This window comes from Protopterus annectens, chromosome 1.part0, assembly GCF_019279795.1.
Source record: "Protopterus annectens isolate FY-2018-M chromosome 1.part0, PAN1.0, whole genome shotgun sequence".
NCBI classification, from domain to species: domain Eukaryota; kingdom Metazoa; phylum Chordata; order Ceratodontiformes; family Protopteridae; genus Protopterus; species Protopterus annectens.
This window is the reverse complement of record NC_056725.1, coordinates 1,288,869,908-1,288,890,387: the sequence shown is the minus strand read 5'-3', so window position 1 is coordinate 1,288,890,387 and position 20,480 is coordinate 1,288,869,908. Positions and strand designations below refer to the sequence as shown.

General features: G+C 38.7%; 1 protein-coding gene across 2 annotated transcripts in view; it reads right to left on the bottom strand.

Moving 5' to 3' along the window:
• The window catches only part of LOC122797624 (class I histocompatibility antigen, F10 alpha chain-like), a 609,100-nt gene that overhangs the window by 456,182 nt on the left and 132,438 nt on the right, over window positions 1–20,480 (bottom strand). The gene's annotated exons all lie outside the window — the stretch shown is intronic.

The window sequence follows — 20,480 nt, the reverse complement described above, 5'->3', positions numbered from 1 at the left end:
CACTCTGATGGAAGCAGAGGGCTGATATAACCCATCCCATTTGGGAATTGCTGGTGGAAGGCTTACTGTGTGTTTATCTGAATGGTTTGATGGCTTAACTGTGTAAAAGAGACTTTCATCCTGCTAGTATAAAAGCGGTGCACAAAAGTATGTCTTGTATATAAGCAAACCTCTAAAGTTTAAAATCCACTATAGGAAATGCTCTCTGTAGTCTCCCATTGTTCATAGTTGCTCAGAGCTGCCAGTTTGTGCAGATGGCAGTCCTATTGCAGGTCATCTAATAGTATACTACTAAACACTCTCACTTAGACCTACCCATCTACTAAGAATCTGCTATAATGGATAGGCAGTTCCCTGTGATCTCTGTTTCTGGCCTGCAGGATACGGGTATCCTAAGGAAGTGTAGTAACTGTGTCATGTTCACTGACAACCATTTAATTTTAGAAAAGACAAACAGTTTGTGAGAGATGTAAATACACAATGTCACTGAAGGCAAAGCTCTCACATACATATGTAAAGAAATGCAAGCCATGTTGTTAGTGTTACACCCAAAGCACTCACTACTAACAGTAAGAAACAAACACATAGATCACACATGTGGAGATAGTCACTTGTACTCTACCTAAACATCCATGACCTCCTAAAAGCATCTCTCAGTGACCCTGCACAAATTCAAAAAAGACAGCACTTCGCACAGCACATGACACTGAAAATCATAGTAGCCCCACTTCCAAGCCCATAAGGCATCACACAGCACAACCAAACATTCTAGTTATTGGGGATTCCATTGTAGGACATACTAATATCCCCCTCACCCAGCTAAACAAGAAGATCACAGTCAGCTGTCTGTCTGGAGCCAGGCTCCATCCAATCATGCGTACACTTAGGTCTTTAAATCACAAGTAAATGACACAATCAATCATAGCCCATGTGGGTGTAAATTACCTAAGACATACCTCACTGGATTATATGAAGAGAATGGAATTCTCTGAGCATGTGTCCCAGACAGATATGAATCTAGCCTTGAGTAGCATCCTATCTTCACCCATACGGATGCCACAGTAACAGCAAAAAATGATTGACTTTAATAATTGACTTAGTTTCTGGTGTCACAACAAAGGGATCCAATATCTGTCAGCCTGGGGAGACATCAATGACAAACCATAATGCTTTTCCATTGATAGTTTGCACTTGCCACCATTTGGCCTATGAATACTGGCAAAAACTATCTATTCCCGTAGTGCCAAGTTGTTAAACACTCCATCATAACAAGTTACTCACAACTACCTAAAGGTGCTGCTGCTCAACCTTAAAAGTGTTTAAATAAAAAAATTGCACTCCCTGGAACCACTGCTCACCCTGGAGACTGCAGACATATGTGCAGTCAAGGAAACATGGTTCAGAACCATAGAAAGTACCCCGGCTATCAAAGGCTGCAACACCTTTCATACATTCCAATCCCCCTCACCTCAGGATAAAACAAAGGGAGGAGGTGTCTCACTGTTCATAAAGAACAAGTACACTGCTAGACTGGTCCAACAACATGACTCACATGAGCTAATCCATGCCCAACTAACCATAGGTGTGACCCCTATCATATCTTTCCTAGGTACAGATCCCCTAACCTGAATCTGGAAAAGCACACCTCCTACCTAAACCTACTGGAATCTCTAAACATTCATTCTAACACCATATGTATGGGTGACTTCACCTACCCCTCCATAAACTGGGAGACTTATATGACCCATAATTCACTTGCTCAGAGGTTTTTTGGACTTTGGCAATGCAAACACCCTGGAGCAACTAGTTATATCCCTAACCAGAGGTAGAAATATCCTAGATCTAGTACTCATGAACATGGGGGGATGCTGCTCCCTCCCATGCATTAACTCCTACCTAGTAAGATCTGACCACAAAATGATCTCTTTTAGTATTAAAACTAACCTAGAACCCACATCAAACTCCAGACCTGTTAAGAACTTTGCTAAGGTCAATTAACTCAAACTAAGTGACAGCTTATTAAACTTGCAAGCACCTCTGAACCCAGATGATACTGAGACCTACTCTGAGCTGTATACAAAAGCACTGTACAATGACATTCATAGCTACATAGAGGAGGTAGTACTGAGTCAAACCTATGATTACTGGAAAAATAAACTATCCTGGTAGACCCCTAGCATAAATAGGCTATTCAACAAACAGAAAAAAAAAACTGCCCAAAGCCAAAAAGAAACAGACAAAATAGTGCAAAAGAAACTCACCAGTCTAAACAAACAAATTACAGATCTGGTCAAATCTGCCAGCACAAACTATGGGGCAAAGATAGCCTCCCAGGTGAAAGATAACATAAGGCTTTTTTTAATTACATTCAAAAACTCAGGGGAAACACACAGCAATGTGCCGAGTTAATCATCAACAATAACACTTATACCCAGCCTGAAACTACAGCAAACCTGCTGGCCGACAAGTTGAGTTCAACCCCCCCCCCCCCATCACCTCCTACGACACCCAAAGAAATACCTACAACCATTCCCCTACAGGTTATTACGAGGGATCACGTCCTTACTACACTCGCTAAAGCCAAAAGCAAAAGTAAAATAAATAAATGAACTTTGCTGCATTGTGGAATAAGTTATACTATTATTCAGTTAATTTAACACTTATCTGTTACTCTGGTTTACAAAGAGTATTTATATATGCAATTTTATGTTCACTGATTTTATTACATCTGAATAGTATTATGTAATTTTACACTAGTTAGTTTGTTGTCAGCATACTTTGTGTATTATAATTTTTCTGCATTGATTTTTGGTCCTTATTATATAGTTATTGCTTCTGAGTGTTTATTTCAATAAGCACTGAGTAAAAAGAAGTATACACACAAGACTTAGTTGTAAAATCAGCCAGATAAAAAAGAAGAGAGCTAAATAGTGTAATTGTAAATTTCCCTATAGACCTCAGAGGTGCAGCTTAGTTGAAAGTACAATGGGTTTATCCAAATACATCCATGTTGTACATACAGAAGCCAGGGGATTGAGGAGCACAGCCAATCTCCTATGACAGGTAGATTGCTGCAACTCATGTTCACAACATCACAAGGAACCAATCTTGAAAATGGAAAAAAAAAATTACCAGTATAATTCAAACTTGTTGCACATCAGTGTAAATGGGAACATATGCACTGTAAATACAAAGCATGGAATGTATGATGAGGATACAACACTGCTATGAGAATGGAGAAACTAGAGAACAGTACCCTGCACAGCATGTGTGTATGCGTGCTCCACGCAAGCATGTGTGTCTGTGTGTGCACACACTTACACACAGCCATGCAATGCCACATTCCATTATAAATGGCATGAAAAAATCAGACAACTGAAATTATGCACTGGAGCAGACAACCAGTGTTATGTTAACTTTGGCCACACAAGTAGGTCTGCATAGAGACCCATATGTTAGTGGAGATGCAGGCAATAGTAATAGAACTAAGCAGCATCACGGCCACTGTCTTGCAGATGGCTTTGTGCCATGTACCAAAACACAGCAGAAAAAGTGAATACACTTTGAGCGTGCACACCAAACAGGTGGTTCATGCAACAGTAGCCTAGGTCTACGAGAGTTAATCCAACAACTGAAGCTATATTCTTTGATGAAAGAGAAATATGACTCTAAAATACACTCCTTGTTTTACCCAACGTAGCGATTTAAATCAGCTGTAGCCATTTACCGTAGTTAAACATGCAGTCTTTGCACTTAGGACAAAGTCGCTTATACGCACTACAACTCTACAAGTGTTCTTCACTATTGTTACATGTAGTCAGTAGAGATGTAAAATAAATACACAGGAGTAACTAGACAAGAGAATTAATGACCAACATATTTGTAAATACAGATTCCTTACTATGCGGTTGCTCGCACTGCAGGGCACTCAGCTGTTATGGCAATTCAAAGATAACGGCAGGGGTTTATTAAAGCTCTGGCAGACCTCTACTGGATGGGGGAGAGCTAGGGAGTGGGAATAGCCACCCAGGAGGGATGTGGTGAAGGAAGAGCCAATTAGGGTGGTAATATTGCTTAGAGAGGGACTAACTAATGGAGTTAGAACCCGGTTCACAAAAAACAATCTAGTTCCCAAGTAAGGAAAATATATGTACAACTATAAAATGCAGTTACTGCTTTAAAAGGCAATTTGTAGAAGTTACTAGAGGACAGGGAGAAATATAAGTATCTTGGGGTAATACCACTGGAGTTGTTAGTGCTAAGAGGGAAAGCCTGCATCCAAATGAAATGACTGTAATGCCAAACAGCTGTCGTCCTGTGTGTAGCAAGAGGTAACAAATATGTTTACCAATTGCTAGCACATTTTAACCTAGCATAATACAGATATGTTTTGAAATAGCTTAGCAGAGTGACTTTTGTAATCACTTGTTATATGGTAACAGTTATAGAGATTTAAGCATACAAGTCTTTCCCGTTTGTCGTTAAAAATCTCTGCCTTAGATCAGTTCCATTCAGTTATTTTATTTGGTAGAAGATAGCCTTGTTAAGAACTTTACAGGCACGGGCTTGTTATGGTAAGTTCAGGGACAGTACACAGAGATAATTGAAAACAGGGTAAATACGGGAAAACTAAGGTAAAAAAGCAGTCATTACAATTTGTACAAATAAGGACAGTGACACTTCCATACCCTATGCTTTACACAGTCACAAACTTTAGCATTCAACTAACCTGGCAACTCGCAATTTAGTTCTACAACAGCAATACATATATTATTCTAGGAATAAATAATGTGCTTTAACAAATATAATATTTACTTGCCTAGAAATTTTCCAGACATTTATACAGAAGCAGAGAAGTACAGTCACTACTATAGGTATCAATGTGAGTTTGTCACAACTAAGCTTTAGTTAAAGTACTTTGTTTGCTGTGCGCACCAAACACGTGGTTCATGCAACATTAGCCTAGGACTACGAGAGTTAATCCAACAACTGAAGCTATATTCTTTGATGAAAGTACGACACTAAAATTGACTCCATTTGTTTTACCCAGCGTAGCAATTTAAATCAGCTGTAGCCATTTACTGTAGTTAAACATGCGGACTTTGCACTTAGGACAAAGTTGCTCATACGCACAATTCTACAAGTGTCCTTCACAGTATTATTACATATAGTCAGTAGAGATGTAAAATAAATACGGATGAGTAACTAGGCAAGAGAATTAATGACCATGAAACATATTTGCAAATACAGATTCCTTACTATGCGGTTGCTGACGCTCACATTCCAGGCGCTCAGCTGTTATGGCAATTCAAAGATGGTGCCAGGGGGTTATTAAAGCTCTGGCAGGCCTCTACTGCATGGGGGGGGGGGGCTAGGGAGTGGGAACAGCCACCCAGGAGGGATGTGGTGAAGGAAGAGCCAATTAGGGAAAGGTGTTATTGCTTAGAGAGAAACTAACTAATGGAGTTGGAACCCAGTTTACAAGCTAGTTCCCAGTTAAGGAAATATGTTACAATTATAAAATGCAGTTACTGCCTTTAAAAGGCAATGGTGGTGCTGTGGTAACATTGTCACCTCACAGTAAGACGCTGTCTGGTTCGATTCTCAGCTAGAGCATCTTCTACGTGGAGACATGCGTGAATGGGCGCACCTTCGTTGAAAGTTGTGCATCAGGGCTGGTAACTCGGCACGTAAAAATCAACTACCAATCATTAGCGGAACGGAGTTCCGCAGTGGCGACCCCTAAGCGGGAAAAGCCGAACGACACAACAACTAGAGGAGAGGGAAAAATATAAGTATCTAGGGGTGATACCATTGGAGTTGTTAGTGCTAAGAGGGAGAGCCTACATCCAAAAGGAATAACTGTAATGCCAAGCAGCTGTCGTCCTGAGTGTAGCAAGAGGTAACAGATATGTTTACCAATTGCTAGCACGTTTTATTCTAACAGAATACAGACATGTTTTGAAGCAGCTTAGCAGAGTGACTTTTGTAATCACTTGTTATATGGTAGGTTAAAAATCGCTGCCTTAGTTAAATTCCATTCAGTTATTTTGTTAGCAGAAGATAGCCTTGTTAAGAACTTTACAGGCACCGGCTCGTCAAGGTAATTTCAGGAACAGTACACTAAGAGAGGGAATTGAAAAACCGGGTAAATATGGGAAAAGTAAAGTCAAGAAGCAGCCAGCACAAATAAGGACAGTGACACTTCCATACCCTATGCTTTACACAGTCATGAACTTTAGCATTGAACTAACCTGGCAATTCACAATTTAGTTTTACAACAGCAGTACATATATTATTCTAGGAATAAATAATGTGCTTTAACAAATGTATTTACTAGCCTAGAAATTTTCCAGACATTTATACAGAAGCAGTACAGTCACTACTATAGGTATCAATGTGAGTTTGTCACAACTAAGCTTTAGTTAAAGTATTTTGTTTGCTGTGCGCACCAAACACGTGGTTCATGCAACATTAGCCTAGGACTACGAGAGTTAATCCAACAACTGAAGCTATATTCTTTGATGAAAGATAAGTATGACATTAAAATTGACTCCGTTTGTTTTACCCAGCGTAGCGATTTAAATTATCTGTAGCCATTTTATAGAGAGAGAGAGATAACCATTTGAAATGCTGGGACCTGCGATAAAGAGTCCAAAAACATGGAGAAACAGACTTGCATATATCACATCTAAGATGGCCATTTCTCGGGATATTGCCTATTCTCTGAGGTAAGGCAATCTCAGAGCTGATATATATAAATTCATCACATTGGCATGCCCTCTGCAAACAAGAAGTTTATATTAGAAGAGCAATGTACCACAATTGTAGTTTCAATTTTTTTCTTTGTCTTCTCTGCACTCGGCATTTTGACTGCCGACATTTCAATAGGGAGCCATACTAAGTCATACAGTTGAGCCAACAAGATCGACAAAGCTGGTCAATTAAAAAAAAAACGGACTTTTTTACTGGAGGTCAAGCATTTAAATCAGTGTATGGCCACATCCCATTATAAATGGGATAACAACTCCAAGATCACAGTATACCTATATGTAGATATGGTTTACTATAAGTAGATTCAGTTCAATCCAATTTGAAAGAAGTCTGGAGGTCGAACGGTGAAAATGTCGAACTCCGACATTGTTGAAGTACAAATCTCGCCTCTATCTCGACTCATGTTAACATTCATCCCCAAATCACGTTCGATGTGTAATTCGACAATACCGGAGTTTTTTCATGAATGTGGGTCGATGATACAATCATTCGACCAAGTCCACTTCAAGATTAACATAGCAAACCATATACATATATATATATATATATGTGTGTGTGTGTGTGTGTGTACACATATACACAGATAGATATAGTTGTATCTTTGTTTCTGTGTGCATATACTGTCTCAGAGATCACAAAGCTCAAAAGCCACTGAAGGTAAAGAGAAACTTCCTTGCCCATACAGTTCCCTAATCTTGCTGAAATAAGTTATTATACTTTGAGTAAGCTAACTGATTAAAAGAAACTTGACTGTTCCCATTTTGCTTCAGCAGTGTGCAATATATAAATACTGTTCTCCTTGCTGTCGCGCACACACACACACACATATATATATATATATATATATATATATATATATATATGTTTTAATTTGCCTACTGGATAGTCTGACTGGGTAAAGCCTTATTTTCTGCGGAGGCCTGGGGAAAAAGCTCCACACAGAACAATAAGAACAATAACAAAGTTAGAAGGATATAGAACAGTTTATTTTTACATATGCTAGACCTATACATAGGATATAATATGACAGAGACGGCTGCAAAGAATATATCCAAATTAAGTATATGTAATACAATACAATTATTCATACATCACTTTTGATTTAGTAAATACAATGGTTAACTGGCAAGATGCATTTGTACACATGTACTATGTTACACATAGTAGTTGTTAATGTTTATAGGACTTTTATTTACATATATATATATATATATATATATATATATATATATTTGTTTACATTTGTTAATTGGGGTAGCACACTTATCCCAAGTAACTATGTGCATGTGAGTGTGTGTGTAAAATATATAGGGGGGGTATGCTCTGCTCTGAGATACACAAAATATTTTGTACTATACATTTAGAAAACAAGTTTCATGAGAAATTGTGAAGCTATGGATCAGAAACAAAGTTTTCTCTTTTTTTTTTTTTAGTAATTATTTAGCCTTCTTCAGCTGATTATCAGCTGCTCAGACATCACCTTATGTACAAGGTGTGCTGAACTCACCTTAAACTGCTGCAGACTATCTCCGACCAAAGTTTGGAACTGCTGAAGAGACTAAGGCAAAGTGCGGCTGAGGTATGCTTTCAATTATATCACAGCCCTCACACTTGCCCAGTAACTCCCAGTGGGTGAGATGTGTAATGGTCATCAGCAGTAGATTATACCACACTTCTGCAAATAGCTGATCACAGCAAAACTCTCACTTACCCACAGGCAGCATCACTTAGCAGTTTTTTCAGTCTACAGCAGGGAAATCAAATCATGAGTTCCTCTCTCCATCCCTTCCCAGGGATGGATACTTCCATCTTCCCTGGTTGTGCCATCAAGCACCACTGCTGCTATTCAAATTTGTGTCAAATGGACCTTAATCAGGGCTTTATCTTTGTATGTCAACTGAGTAGTCTGTCATGAACCAGGTTTTTTTTAATTCTACAGTACATGATACATGTCCACACAAATCAGAACAGACATATTCCACATATTTATTTTGTTCTCTATTTTTACTATTAGAATGTTCTTCTTTTTCTTCTTCTTTCGGCTTTTCCCAGTTAGGGGTCGCCACAGCGGAACTCCGGTCCGCTAATGATTGGCAGTAGATTTTTATGGATGCCAAGGTGCCAGCCCGACATCCAACCTTCAACGAAGGCACGCCCATCACGCATGTCTTTTGAATGCCACCTAACTGCAGGGAGGACATGCAGACTCCAGACAGAAGGCACTCCAGCCGAGAATCGAATGGGAGAACCTCTTGCTGTGAGGCGACAATGCTACCACTGCACCACCGCGGCTATGTTGTTTCTAAATGACTTAATATGACTACATTAATTGCTTACATAGGACTTTAAGTAGTTTTCATAGATTTTTATCAGTAGAGCAAAGGAGTGTAAGAACAGTACTATGTAAGCAATCAAAACAGATGTGTAATGACTAGCATTTAATAGCACTCATCTGCAAAATCAAGCAAGGCCATATATGATAACCCTGGTATAAATCTTAGTCTACCAATCCAATCATCAAAACTTGCCTTAAAGGTAAAGAAGGTTCAAGTTTTCCTGACCTATATTGGTAACATATTCCTTAGACTGGGAATATGTTGAGTTAGGAAGCTATCCCACCAGCAAGTTGTGCTTATTTGTTAGAGTAGTCTTAGGTCCCTAGTATACTTGTTTGCACAGCCACTGGTTTTCAAAGAAATAGGAGGTAAAAAGAGGACTGGAATTTTTTTTGGCTCAAAAAGTGAGACACAGGTCATGTAAGAAGAGCAGGTAGGCTACAGCGTATAAGAAGAGTGATGCTGATATATCACGATAGTTGAAGGTTCTGCGTATTTTTATTTTCTTGGTTAGAAATCTTTGGTTCCTTTCCAGTTGAGCAATATGATTGGTTTTGTGCGTACCAAAGGGAGCACTATGCTCAAATGGGTCTGATAAGGGAAAAAATACAAGGGTAAGATGATTTCTTTACTTCTTGAAGATATTCTCTTTAAAATTAGTTGGACCAGATAAAAAGATTTCCTCACTATGGTGGAAATATGATGATTGAATGAGAGACGGTTGCCCACAAAAGTACTATTTTAACGGGAAGCAGCGTATTGCTGAATACTACTATTCTACTCTTTTTGCATTTAGCTTAAGACCATTTTCAGAACACCAGTTATGTGCATACTCTAGCCTTTCTTGAAGCCATTTTTGTATCAGTGGATGAGTGGATAACAGTACCCAGCTTGTAGATATCAACAAACTTGGACTACTACACTTCTGAGATTTATTGGGTTTGGATGTCTGCAAAATAAATGCCAAACAGGAAAGGACCCAGCACTGATACCTGTGGTATCCCAGTAAGTACAATGTTACATTCAAAGAGGGTACCAGTGACTTTCACAACTTAAAATCTAGTGGATACTCAATTTGTAAACCAGTGGACATTGTAAGGGTTTACATTAAATTTGTCTAATTTTTCAATAAAGCCACCATCAGAGGTATTTCAATAATACCAGCACAGTGTACTATGTTAAAAGCCTTGAAGAGGTCAAGATAAACAGTGTGCACAAAGTGACCACTGTTCATATGCACTGCAACCTTTTCAAATATGTTTACTACATTCAGAAGAAAGGGTCTGCCCTTCTCAAAACCATACTAAGTGGGATCTAGATCCGTTAGGTTGCCTAAACTGCACAAACAAGTTCTGCTAAAATACATTCCATGGCTTTGCATATAAGGCTTTTTAATTTCTCTGCACCTTTAGCTTTCTAATACCTTGACATGACTGGTCCCTATTACTAAGTCAAGGTGTGATTAAAGTTCATGAAATTTGTATTGGTTCATTCCTTGATGTTTCATAAGAGGGTCCTTTTCAGCAAAAACTATGTACCCAGAACTGCTTCCTTCTGTAGTTCATATGGGTTTACATGTATTTGTAGCATAATTAAATATGCTTGAACATTTGTTTTCATTAGTTTTGTTGCCCCACCTACTATGACAACTGTCTGTGTCTCCTCATTCTACATTGATCTTGTTTCTGCAGGCAAATCTTTGTATTTGAATACTTTGCACCTATCAGTATGTAAGGCAATGTAATTATTTGCTACAGGCATTTCAATAATTAATGCTACTTGTTCTTTTCTCCCTGAACTACTATATCTTGTTCTCTCTTGCTGATATTGGGTGATTCCAGGTGATGTGATCTTCATCATAATAATGCTTTCTGGTTCATTATTCAAGTGTTTCTCAGCTACTGGTTTATTGAAGTAGTTGCACAATCTCCTTGTCAGATTATTGTACCTTTCACTATACAGACTCCCAACCAGTATATCACACCTAGCTATAAAATGTGCAACTGTCTCCATTTCTGTATCACATAACCTACATGTCTGTTTCTCTCAAATTTTCAGTAGACTTTGTAAACCATTGTCCATGTAGCCTACTATCTTGTGCAGACGTTGATTGCTCCTCTCATGGTTTAAATCCATCTTTCTTTAGCAATTCATACATCAAATCTTGGTCAACATGTGGTTGTTCTAGGAGTTCACTATATTTGCCACTATATTTCTGGACTTTCTATTGTCCTTTCTTTTCTTTTTCTGGCCCTTTTTTATATTCTTTATTTTTTTTTTATTGGAGTTGTAGCTTCCAAGTGATAAATGATGTTTCTGAATATTTCTCAAGCTCAAATATCATTCTGATATCTTCTGAAAATGTTGTAACCATTTGTAGTTGTGCTTTCAGATGCTCATCTGAAGGAATGTGTAATTTTAAATCCTCTACAAAAAGTAGTTGAGAAGACTTTGAACAAGGTTGGTTTCTGGAAGATAAGGTGTAACCATAACCTAGTCTATTAAGTGAGCAGCTTAATGGGTTAAAGCCAAGACAAAATATCAGTGGTGACAAAGAATCACTCAGGATTACTCCACACCTCTGAATTTTTACCCCTGAGATAATTTGCCGTTTATCATGACTCAACTGTAATGTGGTTTGCCACTGCTTCACAGTCACAGCAATGCAATGATATCACAATAGGGTGTATCTTATACATCTGTAAGTACTCCATAATCCATGAGTGTAGGATGCTATCAAATGAAGGTTTCTACTCTATTAATGCCATACCTTGACTCCTTCCACTTTTTAGCTCTTTATTATGGCTTTGTTCAGTAACAGATGACCCTTGGTTCCATATAACTTTCATTTATTACCTTTTTGCACTACTGCCATGATTTTTTTCTAGAAGGCTATAAACTCTGCCTGCAAGAATTCTGGAATATAATTTATATATTGTTAGAAGGGAAGTTATTGGAGTATAGCTATTAAAATGGCATGCAGGTTCACTCTTAATGAATTATGTTCTGTCCTGTTGTTAATAATGTTACAGTCTGTTCAGGTTGTACATATAAATAATTTTTACTCAAAGCTAAATCTTTGAGTAAAGATGGTGATACTTTTAGCCAGAAGTTAGGTACTGCATCTAGACTTGGGCTTTTCCATTCAGGATTTTTTTTTAATTTTGTCTGTTTCTCTGGCTGTTACTTCCCCTCATTAAACATCCTCTGTAGTACAGCTTCCTACTTTTTCATTTAGCTTTTCTCTTTACGTGGTATCTTTATTCTGTTCAGTGGGGTCTTCATAAATGGTTCTCCAAAATGTACCTATTTATTCATTTTTGGTGATGTTTCTGTTACTTTTGCTTTATTTCCCAGTTCTCTATAAAACCTTTTGGTGTCATCAAAGACTTTATATTTATCTGCATACCTTCTAAGTTTTACTGCTTGTATTGACAGTTTTAGTTTATTCCAAAGACAAACAAACGCAAGCAACACGAAAGTAAAAAACCTGAAAACCACCAAAGAGGAACCTTGTTCTGCAGGAACAACGCACAACAGCTGTAAAAAGTCTAAACGCTTTATTATAACCACAAGAAGAGCGTTTTCGCCACGGAACACCGTGGCTTCATCAGAGAATAAAAACAATCAAGTGGAGTATACAATTTATATTAAACTAAAACAGGAAGTGACATCATCAAACATCCTAAAATGCCGCAGCATAAGTTTATATAAAAAACATAAAAATGTACCACATAAACACACTGTGTGATACTAAGCATAAACACATCAACCTTTAAGTAGATTATAATTACAAAAAGACAGGCTCAACCAATGTATATAAAAAAACATAGAAATATTTTTTTCTATGAGATACAATTAACATAAAACTGGACAAAATAAGTAAATGTAGCTAGTAAAAGCCTCCTGCAACGATGTCCACACAAGCCAGCTGTATAACACTGGTTAAATTTAAAAAGTGGGGCAAACAAGGGGCAAATATACAAATGTATATTTTTCCTGAACTGCATATGTTGTTATAATATTTATAATGTATTGTTGTATTATTGTGTTGGTATATGAGTATCTACCTTAAAAAGCTAACTAAGGGAATGGCTAAACGCTATAGGTATGCAGGTTTTTTATCTACCACCGGGATCTGGTCTGGGATTATCGAAGGTAACTTCTCAGTTTTAGAACAGGGGCGATGTTACAATTACTATTAAGGCCAGGGTGGTTGAATGCGTCCAAGCGCAACTGCCACTCCAGCTCCCTGTTCTCCAAAATCAAGGAAAAAGGTCCACCCCTTGGTTTCACAGGTATGTGGTCTATGGCCATAAAATTGAAACTATGGCCTGGGTTTAAACCTATGTGCTTAGCTAAGGCATTGTCATCTCTGTTATTCCTAATCGCATATAGGTGCTCGTATATTCTATCCTCAAGAACCGTCTGTCGGTTTTCCCAATATAGAAACCCCGACAACAGTTGCACATAGCAATATAGATGACAGATCTACTCTCACAGTTTAGAGGTAACCTGATAATGTACTTAGTGTCCCTCACCTGGAAAGTCTCGCCAACACAGATGTAGTTACAATGCTTACAAAACCCGCATCTAGTCATTCCTTTCCTTTTATGGAAAAACCCTCCATGCTCATCTCTTTGTATGAGTTCCTTAAGGTTATTGGACCTACTGAATATAAATCTAGGTTCTGTCCCTAGTTTTTCAACCAGGACACCATTGGAGGTGATAAGGTACCAGTTTTTCCTAATAATATCTAAGATACCTTGAGTGTTCATGCTGTAAGTGGTAACGAACCTCAACGAGAAATCACACTTGGGTTTTAGAAGGACACTTGTAGTGTTCGCCTGATTTACGTCAAGGGTCATATCCTGTCCAGAACTCACACCAGGGTCATTAAGTACCAAGTTATGCTGAAAAAGCAAGGGTTTGTAAAAGCCCTTAATCCTTTTAAACGTGACTTCCTCAATGAGTTCGCCCAGTAGTTCATCAGGGTACCCCCTATTGGAAAACATTTCCTTCAAGAGAGTGCATTCCTTGGTGAAATCCACTAATGTACTGCACATTCTTCCTGCCCTCACCAGCTGTCCCTTCACAATAGACCTTTTTTGTTTATATGGGTGAAAGCTGGTGAAGTGCAGGAAAGAATTGCAGTACGTAGGTTTCCTGTACACAGTTGATGTCAGAACCTTATTAGTTGTGTCTTTCACTAGTTTAACGTCAAGGTAATCTATCTCAACAGCCGAAAATTTAAATGTAAATTTCAAAAATTCAGTTGAAGAGTTAATAGATTCCACAAACTGTGTTGCTTGTGCTTCCGAGTTCCGAGCCCCTGAACAACAAAAACATGTCGTCCAGGAACCGGGTATAGAATGTAACAAGCTCACTATTTCCAAGGATTCTGTTCAATATATTTGCCTCCCAGTAGCCCATCACATAGTTTGCTACCCCCGCACCACAAGGGGAGCCCATAGCCACTCCGCGTTTCTGCAAAAAGAAATCTCCGTTAAAGATGAAATAGTTGCTGGTCAACACAATTTCCAGCAACTCCGTGGCCAAGTCAACCTCAAGTTTAGAGGCACCAAAACTGTTCAGCATCATACCGATCCACTCCACAGCCTCCACGTGTGGAATGGAGGTGTATAGGTCTATGACGTCAATGGTCAGCAAGTTGTTATTATCATGATACGGTACACGGTTAATGTTGTCAAGGAACGTCCATGAATCCCTACATATACTGGGAATTCCTGTAATGTACTTATCAAGTATCTGAGTAATCAGTTTTGAACATGGGTAGGTTATGGACGACCTCCCATCGATCAGTGCCCTCATAGGAGGGTCACTGATGCTCTTATGGATTTTAGGGATACCAAACATGACGGGTATCTTTGAACAAGTTATATCGATGTAATTGTACATGTTCATGTCAATTTTACCCGTCAAAAAGAGGTCCCTAAAATAGCCCCTAATTCTCTGAATGCTGCCATTGACTTCATTCTTTGAGGATGCTATGTAGGCGTCACTTTCTAATAGTAATGACATCTTCTCATTATATGTTGTATTAGGAAAAATAACAAGCCCCCCACCTTTGTCGGGTTTTAATATCCGTATAGGTAAGCGGCTGACCTCATGTAGGAGTGCCATCTGTTCTTTAGTGACATTATGGTGTTTAGTCCTAGATCTATATTTAGTATTATGGGCTAAGAATCTGAAATCCATTTCACAGTTGTTTTCAAACAACCGTAAAGTGGAATGCAGAGGGGGGTTGAACACACTGGCTAATTTCAAATTATTTGTCATGATGTCTTCTTCTGGTGGTCTATCACCATCAGTAAGTTGGTTGAACAAAAGTTGGAGGTTCATCTTCCTCACAAAACATTTAAGCTCTATGATTTCTTTGGCAATATTACCATTCCTACTTGGAACGAAGGAATTGCCAAATGCCAAAAGTTCAATCAACTGGTTGTCAAGAGTGATGTCAGAAAAGTTATAAATCCTGAAATCACCATTATTGTTTGTAAGGATGGTGGGGTAATTTGTTTCCAACGCTTGATCCAGGGAGGCCATATTATCCAAACAATCATGGAGAGGGAAACCACTCTCTGTCCCCTCGTCACTCAGGTCCACATCTAACTCTTTCTCTTGTTCCCATAAGGCCTCCTGTTGCGTTGGCCTAAAAAATTGTTGTTATTATGGCCTGTGTTCTGTTTATTAAGTTTACTGTTATTACTAAAACCCCTCTGGGAATTATCAGGTCCTCCTACGTCCCTCGTAATTCCCTTAATTCTGTTACTCCTCCTAGGTTCTGAGTTATTATCACTGACATTTCCTTCAAAAACATCCTCCTCTATTATGTCTTCCAGTCTGGTGTCATTCTCTTCTATTTGTGTTGTTGAATTGACCCTGCCTGTACCTGTGCGTATAGCACCAGTACCCTTTAGGTTAGGATATGCAGCCTTTTTCAAGTATGCCTCCCTGTCCCGAACTAGTTTCCTATTTTTGTTACCTTTTAGTTTTATTAAAAGTGTGTCTATGCTGGACAGGATTCTCCCATAGTCAAACCTGTATCTGCTAAAATCAAGGTGAGCTTTAACATCTTTGTCCAAGTCGTTTATTTCATTTAATAAAATGTCAATATGTATTGCATAATACTTCACAATTAAGTGAAGTAGTTCACTACCTTGCTTTTGAAACAAGGTTTCTAAATCGACTAAAAAGTCCGAGTCGACAATAAGGCCTGACGGCATAAAGTTATTGCGTAGTCCCTTCGGTACCAGTTCTTCAGTAATGCACTGTTTAAAATATGCCGACTCCAACTGCAACTTTTTAAGTTTTAGCAGTTTGGAGTCAAACAGTTTGAGTTTGTCAGATAAACAAATGCTACTGTTAGAAAAGTCAGTCCCAGTAGACATACCTTCTAGCCCAAACATGAAACCAGTAGTATCCAGTAACCAACCACCAAGGTTGGGTAACCCGTCAACCCTGCCAGTAGTTCTGTTCATGTTAAATTTAACCAGTGTTATACAGCTGGCTTGTGTGGACATCGTTGCAGGAGGCTTTTACTAGCTACATTTACTTATTTTGTCCAGTTTTATGTTAATTGTATCTCATAGAAAAAACTATTTCTATGTTTTTTTATATACATTGGTTGAGCCTGTCTTTTTGTAATTATAATCTACTTAAAGGTTGATGTGTTTATGCTTAGTATCACACAGTGTGTTTATGTGGTACATTTTTATGTTTTTTATATAAACTTATGCTGCGGCATTTTAGGATGTTTGATGATGTCACTTCCTGTTTTAGTTTAATACAAATTGTATACTCCACTTGATTGTTTTTATTCTCTGATGAAGCCACGGTGTTCCGTGGCGAAAACGCTCTTCTTGTGGTTATAATAAAGCGTTTAGACTTTTTACAGCTGTTGTGCGTTGTTCCTGCAGAACAAGGTTCCTCTTTGGTGGTTTTCAGTTTTAGTTTATTACTTGAAAGAGTGTATGATAAATCATGTTCTGTTTTATTGCAGTGTTGCATTTACCACATCTGTCTTTCTAAGCTTTTTTGATGACTGGTTTCCTTTTCGATGTTCTTCTATCAGTGCTATTTCTTGTCTCATTTGCTTTATAGTTTTCTCTTTTCAATGCTTCCAATATGGCATTCTGCTTTTTTCCCTTCCATTCCTTTGATACATTTTTGGTAACACTATATCTGCTTTCATTTTATATGCAATTAGTTTTTGTTTAGCTGAAGAGTGCCATATCCTATTTATTTCTGTGATATCACATGAATTTCTCTTTGTAGCCCCAATTACTGTGTTCATCTGTTTTACCAGTCTCCTAACATTCTGGGTCTTATTCATTTAACATAATTTATTTCTTTCACCTTTCTTACTATGTCTATCCATCTCTATTAAATTAAGCAGGTCTTCCCCAAGATCATTTCCTTTTAGGTTGAGGACATCCTCTTTGCTCTCTCTTTCCAGCTCTTTCCCTTGTAATGCAATTCTTAACTGGACTTTCATGTGAGTCCTCTATGCAGTTATTTAAAGGCTGGTAAAAAAAATCAGAGATAAATGCAGCAGAAAGTTAGAAAGATTTCATAAAGCTGTTGATAGGCTATATTTGGCACTAATTATTAAGTTCTATGCTTTATTATGGATGTCATGCTTTTTGTTTTAGAAATGGCTCATAGGGGGATCAGGTACTGAAGAATCAAGGAGGTGGAGAAGTTATGATAGTGGCTGAGGTGAAGTTCATACTTAATCTGTCGACTAGGATATTAGGTATTTTGGGTCTATATTATAACATCAAAATCTACAAAGATCGAATGTTATAACATCGAACCCTAAACACCAAAATCCACAAACATTGAACAGTCAGAATACCAATTTTTTTCCCAGGGGAAAAAAATCACTATTCTGTGAAACACACACACAACACAAACACACAAAAACAGCAATCCACACACATACACTTAAAATCCTACACCCAAACCTAAACTAAACTTTACATACACTACTAGCTATCCACTTACCTTAACCCAACCCTAACCCTAAGGTCCGTCACTATCGCACACTCATCTCACCCGCGCCCTAACCCTAACTCACCTAACCTGCCCCCTAACCCTAACCTACACACAACCGCACACTTACCTGACCCGCGCCATAACCCTAATTCACCTAACCCGCCCCTAACCCTAACCTACACACAATCGCACACTTACCTGACCCGCGCCCTAACCCTAACATCCATACAACCGCACACTTACCTGACCCTCTCCCTAACCCTAACTCACCTAACCCGCCACCTAACCTACACACAATCGCACACTTAGCTGAACCCGACCCGTAAAGTTCCAACATACCGAACGCTGAAACAGCTAAGCCACAGCAACGGCCCACCGAATTCTTTCCCTGGGAAAGAATTTGGTGTCCTGCACCTTCGCTGTTTTCAGCATTCAACAAAACTGGTTCGATATTATAACATTCGAACTTTATAAAATTCAATGTTATAATATAGACCCGGTATTTTTTGGATGAGAATGGGTGGTATTACTGTGTCAATTCTGAATAATGATGGGAGGTATTTCTTAATTTTCTAATGTACTTAAAGATATTTTTGGTGTCAGTGGCCGTTCTCATTTCATAATAATCTCTGTGCTTTCTGACTATTGCTTTAAGTTATTTGTTCATATGCTTGCATGCCCTATTAAGATGAGTATTTCACTACCTATAAGAACATATAATTTTCTTCCTTTTTTGTAGATTTTATCTAAAAAAGCATTCTTCCATAAGAGTTTTTTTTTTAATTTCATACATATTAGGTATGGGTAGGAACTGCTTTCAATATACAACTATTTAGTTGCGAGAAGAATTTGAAGGTAAAGGCCTTGGCTCTATTTATAGTAACAATCTGGGTAAGAATGCAGTGGAAATTAGTTAAGTCACTAAGTAGCTGCAGGAAATTTGTTTATAAAGAGTCCATGAATACAGCTGTATTTGTTTGAGGATAGCTATATGTTAGTATATCACCAATTGCAGTTTATTCTAACAACGCTTTCTGGAATTCATAAATTCCAATGCCCTAGATCAACTCATCCACACCCCCACCAGGGGCAACAATATCCTAGACCTAGTCATTACCAACATGAGTGACCGGTGTTCCACACCTGAAGTCAACTCCTCGTTGGTCCAATCCAGCCATAAGCTTATCACCTTTGATATCCACATCCCGCCCCCACCCTCCATTAAGGAAACCACAGTAAAAAATTTCTCCAAAGCCAACTTCATGCATCTTAAGACAGAATTGGTGAACTTCATGACACCCATGCAGATGGGCAATACAGTTACAACTGCTGAATCCTACACAAATGCACTCTATAAGCACTTACACGAGTGCATGGATCATGCTATCCCAAACAGAACCAAGATGCTATCCTTCAAAAAAAGGAAGCCTATCTGGTGGTCCCCTGCCATAAACAAACTGTACAATAGAAGGAAGAAACTGTTGCAAAAGAGAGTACAATCCCATGAGTGGAGGAGCTCCCTGGTCAGCCTCAGTAAAAAGCTGAGATCCCTTATAAGATCCTCCAAAGCTAGCTACGAAAACAAAATTGCCACTAAATCCAAGGACAACCACAAAGCATTCTATAGCTATGTCAAGAATCTAGATGGCAACACCCAGATTTGCTCTGAGTTACAGCACAAAGGCACAAAAATTACAGAACCAACTGATATTGCCAACATCCTGGCAGATAGGTTCAGTGCTAAATTTACCCCCCACCCCCTAAAGGGCCCATATCTATACAGGAAGAATGCAGAGTCCCTGTAATCACACCTACACAGGTAAAAGCTGCACTCTCTAAAGCCAAAAACACAGCATCCATGGGACCGGACAACATCCCAGGCTGCGTTTTACACGAACTTCAGAACGAACTGGCTCCCCACTTAAGCACCATGTTCAATAATAGCCTCGCGTCAGGCTTTGTGCCCACTGAATGGTGCACAGCAACAGTTATCCCACTCCACAAAGGGGGAGCCACCACTGATCTCGGGAACTATCGACCTATTAGCCTGACGAGCCTGGTCTGCAACGCCATGGAACGTATCATCACGGAACTCATAAACAAAGACATTGGTAACCTCCAAACTCTGGATCCCACCCAGTTCGGGTTTGTGAAAGGCAAATCATGCCTCCTGAACCTGATCAACTTCTTTGAGGCAGTCACCAAAGCCGTGGATGAGGGTAAGGTGGTTCACACAGCCTAACTTGACCTCGCCAAGGCTTTCAACACCATCCCCCATTCTGGAATTATAGCTAAACTCACTAAACTAGGTATAAATCCCTACATCACAAGATGGGTTGCTAACTGGCT